Source organism: Hibiscus syriacus, unplaced genomic scaffold (genome assembly GCF_006381635.1).
Source record: "Hibiscus syriacus cultivar Baekdansim isolate YM2019G1 unplaced genomic scaffold, ASM638163v2 tig00112281_pilon, whole genome shotgun sequence".
Lineage (NCBI taxonomy): Eukaryota > Viridiplantae > Streptophyta > Magnoliopsida > Malvales > Malvaceae > Hibiscus > Hibiscus syriacus.
Genome location: NW_024063292.1, coordinates 1,067,310 through 1,076,782, shown reverse-complemented (window position 1 = coordinate 1,076,782; position 9,473 = coordinate 1,067,310).

The following is a 9,473-nucleotide window of genomic DNA, read 5'->3' as shown; positions in this document are numbered from 1 at the left end:
TGCTCAAATCCATCACTCGATGGATCAACTTTTACAGAGAAAGTTCATAATTAGAAGAACTCATCTGAAGAAGAGGAAGTTCATAAATAGAAGAGCTTATTCAACCTTTTGAATGACTCTGTCACAGAAGGAAATAGGTCAACATCATCCCCAGCGGAAAGTTCATAATGAGAAGAACTCATCTGAAGAAAAAAAAGAATTTATTCAACATCCATCATAATCAAGTGAAGCCAAATGGATAAAAAAAATTTATTATCTTTTCGTCTTTGCCCTATTCTTGTTAACACACGAATGAGCAAAGAGGGGCAGCTGAAGATACTAATTTTTTTACCCATTTTGATTTATTTATTATTATTATTACTATAATTATTATTATTATTATTATTACTATAAATATTATTATTATTATTATTATTATAAATATTATTATTATTTATTATTATTAATATATATATATATATATATATATATACATAAATAATAATAAAAAATTACAAGCCCAGTCAATCGGCCCAAACCAAACTGAAACCTTAAACATTTAGGGTTTCAGTTAGGGTTTTCTAACCCTAGCTCTATGCGCCGCCGCCTCAATGGTTTCCAGCCGCCTCAGAAGTCCTCAGCCACCGCCGTTGGTTCCAGAAGGCCACACGTCTGCTGCCTACACTCCACCAATGCCACGAAGCCACCCCGAAGAAGCCTCCAGAAGCTTTGCTGCCACAACCCCGACCGTCCGCCTCTAATGTGAGTCACCAGCATAGCTTGGTGACTCGAACGTTTCACCCTTCAGACCGGTCCGATGGCCACACCGGTGATGGCTATAAAGCCATCACCCCATCTGCGAACAAAAAGGAAGGAAGGACGGAGAGACCAGCAAAAACAGAGAACAAAAACAATGAACAATAACCCACAATCCGCAGCCAAAACAAAACAGAGACAAAAAGAAAGGAAAGAAGCTTACCGAGAAAGCTACCGGACCGCTTCAAACTTCACCAAAACCTTCGAAAAACCGAAGGTATTTCTTTAGATTTGCTCCGATCGGGAGCTATTTAGGAGAAAATAACACCGGAACCGTCCTTAGGACGGTCCGATCTACCCATTAGCGTAAAAATAAAATTTTTCGGCCACCGAATGCGGTGGCCGGCGGTGAGGATCACGGCGGCAGACGGTTGCCGTCCGGTGACCGGATTCCCTCCGGTGAGGGAAGCTAGAGAGAAGGGAGAGCTTTGTTCATTCTCTCTCAGCTAGAGAGAGAATGAAAACTGGAAAATGAGGGAGACGGCCCGAAGGGCCGGCTGTTTTGGGCATTAAATAGCCTTCCCGAACGACGTCGTTTCGGGAAGGACTATGCGTGTAATTAAATAATAGTTAAACCCTGTCCGAAGCCATTCCAACTTGTAAACTTTACATTTTAGTCATTAAATTAAGTTTATAATCTTTTTGATTCAGATCTTTAATTTTAATTTCATTTATTTTAGTCCTTTATATAAAATAATATATTTAGGATAAATAACAGATTTAATCCCTTAATTTTAATAAATAATATTTTAATCCCTAGTTTATATTTTTAATTTATTTTAATCTTATATTCGAATTTTAAATAAGTTTATTTTAGTCACTAAATTATTAAATAAGAAAATAGCATGTTTAATCCCTGTAATTTTGATTAATTATGAATTAGGTTTTTAATTTTAATTTTACTATAATTTAGTCATTTATTTTAAGTATTTTTTTTATTTGCTTTTAAATATAGCTATAATTGTATTTTTTTAATTTTACTTGTTTATATATTTAAATATTTTATAAATATAATAAATAAATATTTATTTTAAATAAATTATTTTAATATTTACTTTTCAATATCGAAGAAAAGGATAGTCTTAATACAACTGGATGTCCTATTCTGATATTTTAAAATTAAAAATTATAAAAAATATTATTTAATTTAAATTAATATTTATCAATATCAAAGAAAAGAGCTGTCTTAAGGCACCTAGAAGTCCTTTTCCGATATTTTTAAATATTTTTTATATAATTTTGAAATAATAGGATTATAAATTAAATATATTTTGAATTTTTTTAATTTTAATAATAGACAATTTATAATTAAAAGTACCAATTTTGGGCGTTGTAGGGGTGCTAATCCTTCCCTAAACGTAACCGACCACGAATCCCTTTTTATTATAAAAAATGAATTTTTGGTTATAAACGCAGATCAGTTCATTTTTTAATCGATGTTTTCTTAAAACTCTTTTAAAAAATAATTTTTAGGTATTCGACCTACCTGACCCAAAAGGCCGATGGCGACTCCCAAATTATTTTCAAAAACCATTTATTCACATCAATTTTCCCGCCAAATTTAAAATTTCGTGCCCGGACGAAAACCGGTTACGACAGATCTTGAAGCCTGATATGATTTCCTGCAACGGCAAATCCATATCCACCGGCTGGTAATTATTTTTCCATCTTACTGTTCGGTTTCCTGTAGTAGCAACGGGTTCTCTCAATATCAATATCTATCTGCATCATTGATTCTAATGTGAGTTGCTTTAAGTTAATGCTTCATTATATTTACATGTAACAGTTCCTCTTTGATTTCATGAAAAAAAAAAGATTTAGAATGTATACACTCGATTTTGTCCGGATCCCCTTTGACTTTGTTATTTATTATTATTAATTTAGTTATTATCCTTCATATTTACTATTATTATTACTACTTCCCAATATTAGTTATGGGCTTTAGTTATTATACACGTCTGTTATGGAGTTTATGATTATCGTATTAAATATAAGTGTATATATATGCCTTCTGTTAAGTAACTATATGATCATTAAAGTATTAAATAAATATCAAACATACATATAATGCTTAAAAATGTGTAATACATAAACTAATTATATTTACATTTTATCTTATAGGCCCCAATATATTAGAAAATTAATTAAAGAAAAGTCCAAGCCCTAAACCCCAAAACTGGGAGCGACTTAATGTTGTGCAGATCCACGTGTGGAAACCTTAAACCTATTAAGGTTTCAATTGGAAGTTCCCAGCGCCGTCCATCTCTAGCCGTTGGATCTCGAACAGATCCGATGGTGCAAACTTGAGAACCAACTAGCGTTTAAGTAAACCTTTCTAGTGTTGTCTAACATGCACAATAAGACTGTGTAGCCCTTCCTCGTGCAGCCCATCAGTCCAACGGCTAGGTCAAACAAGCCAAATCAAAAAGCAGATCTAGAGTTTTGTAGCCCTTCCTCGCGCAACCCATTAGGAACCGCCCGATTTTCCTTCTATCTATGGTCTAGATTAAACAAGCAAGAGCTAGGGTTTGGGAAACCCTACCTGCCGACTCCAATGAAGCTCCACTTCGATCAGATTGGCGTATGATGGAAGCACGTTCCCTCAAGCTCCCTAATGCGTCGATGGTGACATCTTCAGCAATGACGCACTCGTGTGCCCTTTGCCAAGGCCTCCCATGCCACCGTCACATTAGAGAATAGCACCCCTTTTTGTACGAATGTCAGAATCCATTAGAGAGAGGATTCGAGCCCTTAAATGTTGCCACGAGGGACGAATCGAGGGTAAAGCTCCCTCTCTTTCGCACATCTCACAACAAGCATGCATAGAAAAAACGAAAAGAAATCAAAAGGGGCTTCCTTTGATGTTCTTTAGAAAATAAAAACAAAATCCAATAGATAGAGGAGGGGATCGAATCAAAAAGGAAAACCAAAGAAAACAAAATAGAAAATAAATAACATTAACTTGCGAACGCTATAGTAGCTTGTCAGAGTCAGAGATTGTTGAACATAATTTGATATTTTGATATATCAAAATAAATTGAAATTTTAAAGAAATTTTAAGATTATATTCGATATGATCATTCGAATATAAAAATTCTTTTCAATGTCAAAAACTCTATTTTACTCCTTTATTGAAAAATTGAATTATATACTGGAAATAATTTTCAAATACTTTTATAAATGATTTTGGATTTTAATCGGGTCAAAAAATTGATTTTTAACTCAATAGTATCGATACTGCAAGAACAGTGCTAATATTGTTCATGTGGTACCGATACCAATATTGATGCTAATAGCCTAAAAATACATAGAGGTACAGAGACTTCTCGTACTAGTATCGATACTCCTTAAGGTTTACAAATTCCAGTATGCTATTTTGGTACCGATACTATGCAAGTATCGATACTAGTATCAATACTCAAATGCAATTCTAGTGTATATTTTTGGTAACGATACCACTTTAAGTATCGGCATCAGTATCGATAATCTTTCATGAGTATTGATACTCTCTTTCCCCAACGTCTAGATTTTTACATTTAATGTTGGCAGTGCTCAAGGCGTCTAGGCAACATTTATTGCAGAAAATTATATCCCAATGACTATATTAACTCTCAAAATAACCCAAACGACTAGAATTGAATGAAGGGGTATAAAAACAATATTCCAAATCATATATGAAGACAAAAGATCAAAGAGAAATCCAAAACAATTACAAAGAGTAAAAAAATCAAGTTAGTATTCTCAAATATTATTTATGCTTTCAAGAACACTTTTGTACTTCTTTGTTTCATTCTTTCAAATGTTCTATTTGTTCTGAATTGTGCAAACGCATTCCATATAAGGGATTTTTCAAATTTTTCTATTTGAAATTTCTTCTTAGGAAGGGTTGTACACTTGAGACTTTGGGGTATAAGTCTAAGTGTGTTGTAAGGTTACACCTTGTCCTAAAAGGTTTGAACAAATTAGTGAATTTGTTGAAATCCTTAGTGTGGAAGCTAAGGTAGTGGACATAGACTTCATTGTAGAAGTTGAACAACTTTAAAATTTCTTTTGTCAAATTTTTTATTCTATTACAAAAAGCTTACATCAATCTTTTTAATTGCCAATTCACCCCATTCTAATGGTTCGATTGACTCAACAATTGGTATCAAAGCTAGACTCATTGGAAGGTTGAACCACTTCTTAAGAAGATCCTGAAAGAGTTTAATTGATTTTCAATTCATAAATGGCATCTACTTCAAACTTCGACATCGTTAGTAATTCTCAGCCCATCAACAAACCTTCATACTTCAATTGAGCCTACTATGTCTATTGGAAGAATATGATGAAGTTCTTTATTCAAACAAGCGATTTGAGAGCATGAAGCATCATTATGAGAGATCACACTACTCCAACTAAAGATATGAATGAGTGGAATGAACAAGAAAGAAAAATGTTCCAACTCAACGCTAAGGTAGTGCACATTCTATTTTGTGCACTTGGCCCCAATAAATATAAGATAGTGTCATCTTGTTCCAATCCTAAGGAAATTTAGGATAAGCTTGAGGTTACACATGAAGAAAATGAGGTTAGAGAAACTAAGATTAGTCTTCTCAATCAAAATTATGAGAACTTTAAGATGAGACCAGATGAATATATCAAAAAATATAACCGATAGGTTTTTAGTTATAGTAAATGAGCTTAATGGATTTAGAGAGGTCATCCCAAATGAAAAGTTGGTTATGAAGATGATCTTCTGTATTCCTAAATTGTGGCAATCCAAGAAGACTGCCATAGTTGAAGCAAAGAATCTAATGAATCTCATTCAGTCGTGGAATCCATGGTTGGTGCACTTGCGAAGCAAACTTTTATATTTGTCCCAACACTCATACATAGATTCATCGTCGCCTTTGCAAGAACTTGCAATGTCATGCGAAGCTGGATATTCATTGACCCGGATGAGACTCCACTCAGCCAAGCTCTTGCTCGATCGCGTAAAGAGTTGTTAACTTCCTAAAAATGCTACTTTTAAGGCCTTTTTAACTTAAGTTATTTTTTGTCTAAAATCTCATTTTAGTCATTTTAGGATCATGTAGTTGCATATAGTTGCATTTGTTGTGGTATTGTTGTTTTATTTCTTAATAGTGTTGTATGATAGAAAGGTGCAGTTGTTTGTGGTATGCAGGGAATATTAAGCAAATGGATTCTTTGGGAAGTAACGCCGCGGCATCACACGTTACTGAAGCAGATTGAAATGCCTTGGCATTTCTGGTTCAGAAAATGACAAAAAGATACAACTGTAAGAGAACAACTAGCTCTGCACGTGAAATGATGGTTGTAACCACCTACCAGAGGACCACTGCCACCTGGAGGATAAGGTTCATGCAAATGGTGTGATTCTAGGGGTATGAGGGGTATTTTGCACCCAACATCACCCAACGACCTCATCATTACCCCTAGATATTTTTATTATATATGACACCTCACAAGGGAGAGAAGGGGGGACACAAGACACGCATACGGACAGAGCAGAAAAATCCTATTTTTTTTAATTTTCTTTTTCTTTTTTTTTCCTTAGGTGTTCCTCCATTGATAAAGCTCCAAGGAGTGGCGAGCTAGGCATCCGAGAGGATCTAGCGAGCTAAAGTGGTTCATAGTGGTGATGAGACCTCCGATGGCGCGCGTCGAAGGCTTCTTCTCACTTCCCTTTTCTGCTATTTTTCTATTTATTTTTGGGTTGTTGGAACAAATATTTTATGGCTTGTTCTATGGATATTTCGAACCTCGCCATGAACTAACTTATTTGGTGGTGGATGGTTTAATGGTTGTTTAAACTTTATTTTAATGATAGATTTATGTTTATCTTGGTTATTTGCTTGCTTTGCTTATGAATACTTCATCATCTAGGCTTGTAAGAGGCATGAGAGTGTTTGTTTCTTAGATGAAGGTTAGGTGTTCGAGAGAAACCTAAGCTAAAAATACATATAGTATTCGAGAGAAACACAAGACAATATCCTCATAAGCAATGGGCTATACTGTTTTCAAGAGGCTTTGAACCAGCCCAGGAATACTATATCCTAATCCCTTAGTACTCGAGAGAGACTAAGATAGGATTTCAATTACTAAAAAGGGTGTTTTTTATCAATAGTGTGGGTTGTCATCATTATTGAGTGAGAGCAGATGCCATGACATCCTATTCTGTTAGGTTCCTTTGACTAGAGATAGCGGGAACACTTTCGAAAAACCCTATCGAGTAAGTAAAGATTAGATAGCTTAAATCTGCCTGAGAGATAAGTTTAACATCCTTAAATCAATCCCTACGATTCATTCAAGTGGAAGATTGTCGTGTGAGGATTATCTACTTATCATTTATTTGTTTTTTTATTTACTATTTTTACCATTTTCATTGCCTTGACATTTCATCATTTTCAACATTAAACATTTGCTTTAGCCACTGTATTTCCATTTGCTACACCATCATACCATCAATCCATATCCACCAGCATACACATTTTCATTTCTGTGACATACCATCAATCCATATCCACCAGCATACACATTTTCATTTCTGTGACATTGTATATATCAACACTAACTATACATAGATAGAGTAGTGCTTTGCTTTGGTTAGACTTTTGTAATTTCACCCAATCCCTGTGGAGACGATACTCACTCATCTTTTTATTACTTGAGCGATTTTGTATACTTGTACATTATTTGCGTATAATTTTATAGTACTCACAACACACGAACAAGTTTTTGGCGCTATTGCCGGGGATGGGCAGCCTGAAGTTATTTAGTTTTGCTAGAGCATTTTATTTTTGCATTTTTATTTGTGTATAGTTTACTTTATATTTTTGTTTTATTATTTTTCAGGTTTATTTAGTGTATGCTTATAAGAAATTATTCATGATCATTTAAATCCGATGATGGATGATCTGAATCATGGGATTGTGGCACCCAAAATTCAAGTTGCACATTTCGAGCTGAAACCAGTCATGTTCAACATGTTAAATTCTATTGGGCAGTTTGGGGGTATTCCAACTGAAGATGTCAGGCAACATATTCAAAATTTTCTGGAAGTTTGTGATTCTTTCTGCCAAGAAGGAGTGCATGAGGATTTTCTGAAATTAAAGCTATTTTCGTATTTATTGCGTGATCGAGCAAGGGCTTGGTTGAGTGGTGTACCATCTGGTTCGATATAATCGTGGGATGATCTTTACAAGAGTTTCTTATTAAGGTACAACCCACTGAACATGAATACACAACTAAGGAATGATATAGCATCTTTTCGCCAGGACGTCGACGAATCCATGTATGACTGTTGGGATTATTACAAGAGTTTTCTTCGAAAGTGTTCAAATCATGGTTTTCATTATTGGAATCAAGTATTTATGTTCTATAATGGAGTCAATACACCCACGAGGATGTTACTGGATGCCTCGGCAAATGGGACATTGCCGGATAAATCACCTACTGAGGTATTTGCTATATTGGACAGAATTGCTAATAATGATTATCAATTTCCTTCCTCAAGGCTTGGGAGTGGGAGGAAAGCACCTGGAGTATTTGAGTTAGATACCAAGGATTCGATGTCCGCTCAACTCTCAGCTATCACTCACATGCTGAAAAATTTACAACGTTCTATGAGGTGAATGAAGTGAGAGCAACTAGCTTGGCATGTCTGTTATGCCAAGGCAATCATCATGAGAGTGAATGCCCGACCAACCATGAGTTCATCAACTTTGTAGGTAATTTCAATCGAGGCAATAACAATCCTTACTCTAACACTTATAATGTTGGATGGCGTCAGCATCCCAATTTCTTATGGGAAAATCAAGGAGCCCACAATACTAATCAACCCACCAGGCAACAGAATCACAATGAGCCTCAAGGTTACCAGAATGTTATGCCATGGCATAATTCCAACAAAAGAGCTTCATCTTCAGCGAGCATGAGTTCATTGGAATATACAATTTAATAGTTCATATCTACTATAAAGACAATGATGCAAGACCATTCTACTTCAATTAGCAATCAAGGAGCTTTACTTCATAGTCAATGCGTCTTACTTCAAAGCCATAGCTTGTCTCTAAGAGCTTTGGAAGGTCAAGTTGGTCAAATTACTACGGCATTGCAGGAGCATCAGCAAGGACGTTTGCCAAGTGATACTGAAGTCACTAAAGTGTATATAAAAGAGCATTGCAACGTGTTAACTCTTAGGAGTGGAACACAAATCAATCAACAAGTCAAGGCTAGTGGGCCACAACATGATGACTCTACTCCCACTACTAACAATGGTGAAGCTGAATTACATGATGATATCATTACTAAGAAGGACAAGGAGGAGGGTTCTACTAAGGCACCAGATTCTGATACCAAGGTAAAAGCAATTCCTATTCGTACAGTTAAGGAAGCTAGACCTCCACCACCCTTCCTTCAAAGATTGAAGAAGCATAATGATGAAGTTCAGTTCAAGAAGTTCGTGGACATTCTTGATTAGTTCCATATCAACATACCTCTTTTGGAAGCTATTGAACAGATGCCAATGTATGCTAAATTTTTAAAGGAAATATGTATCAAGAAGAGGAAAGTAGACAATATTGCCACGACAACAGAATTTTGTTCTTCATTGAGTAAGTTGCCGCCAAAGCAAAATGATCTGGGCAGTTTCATTATTTCTTGTTCTATTGGAGCTC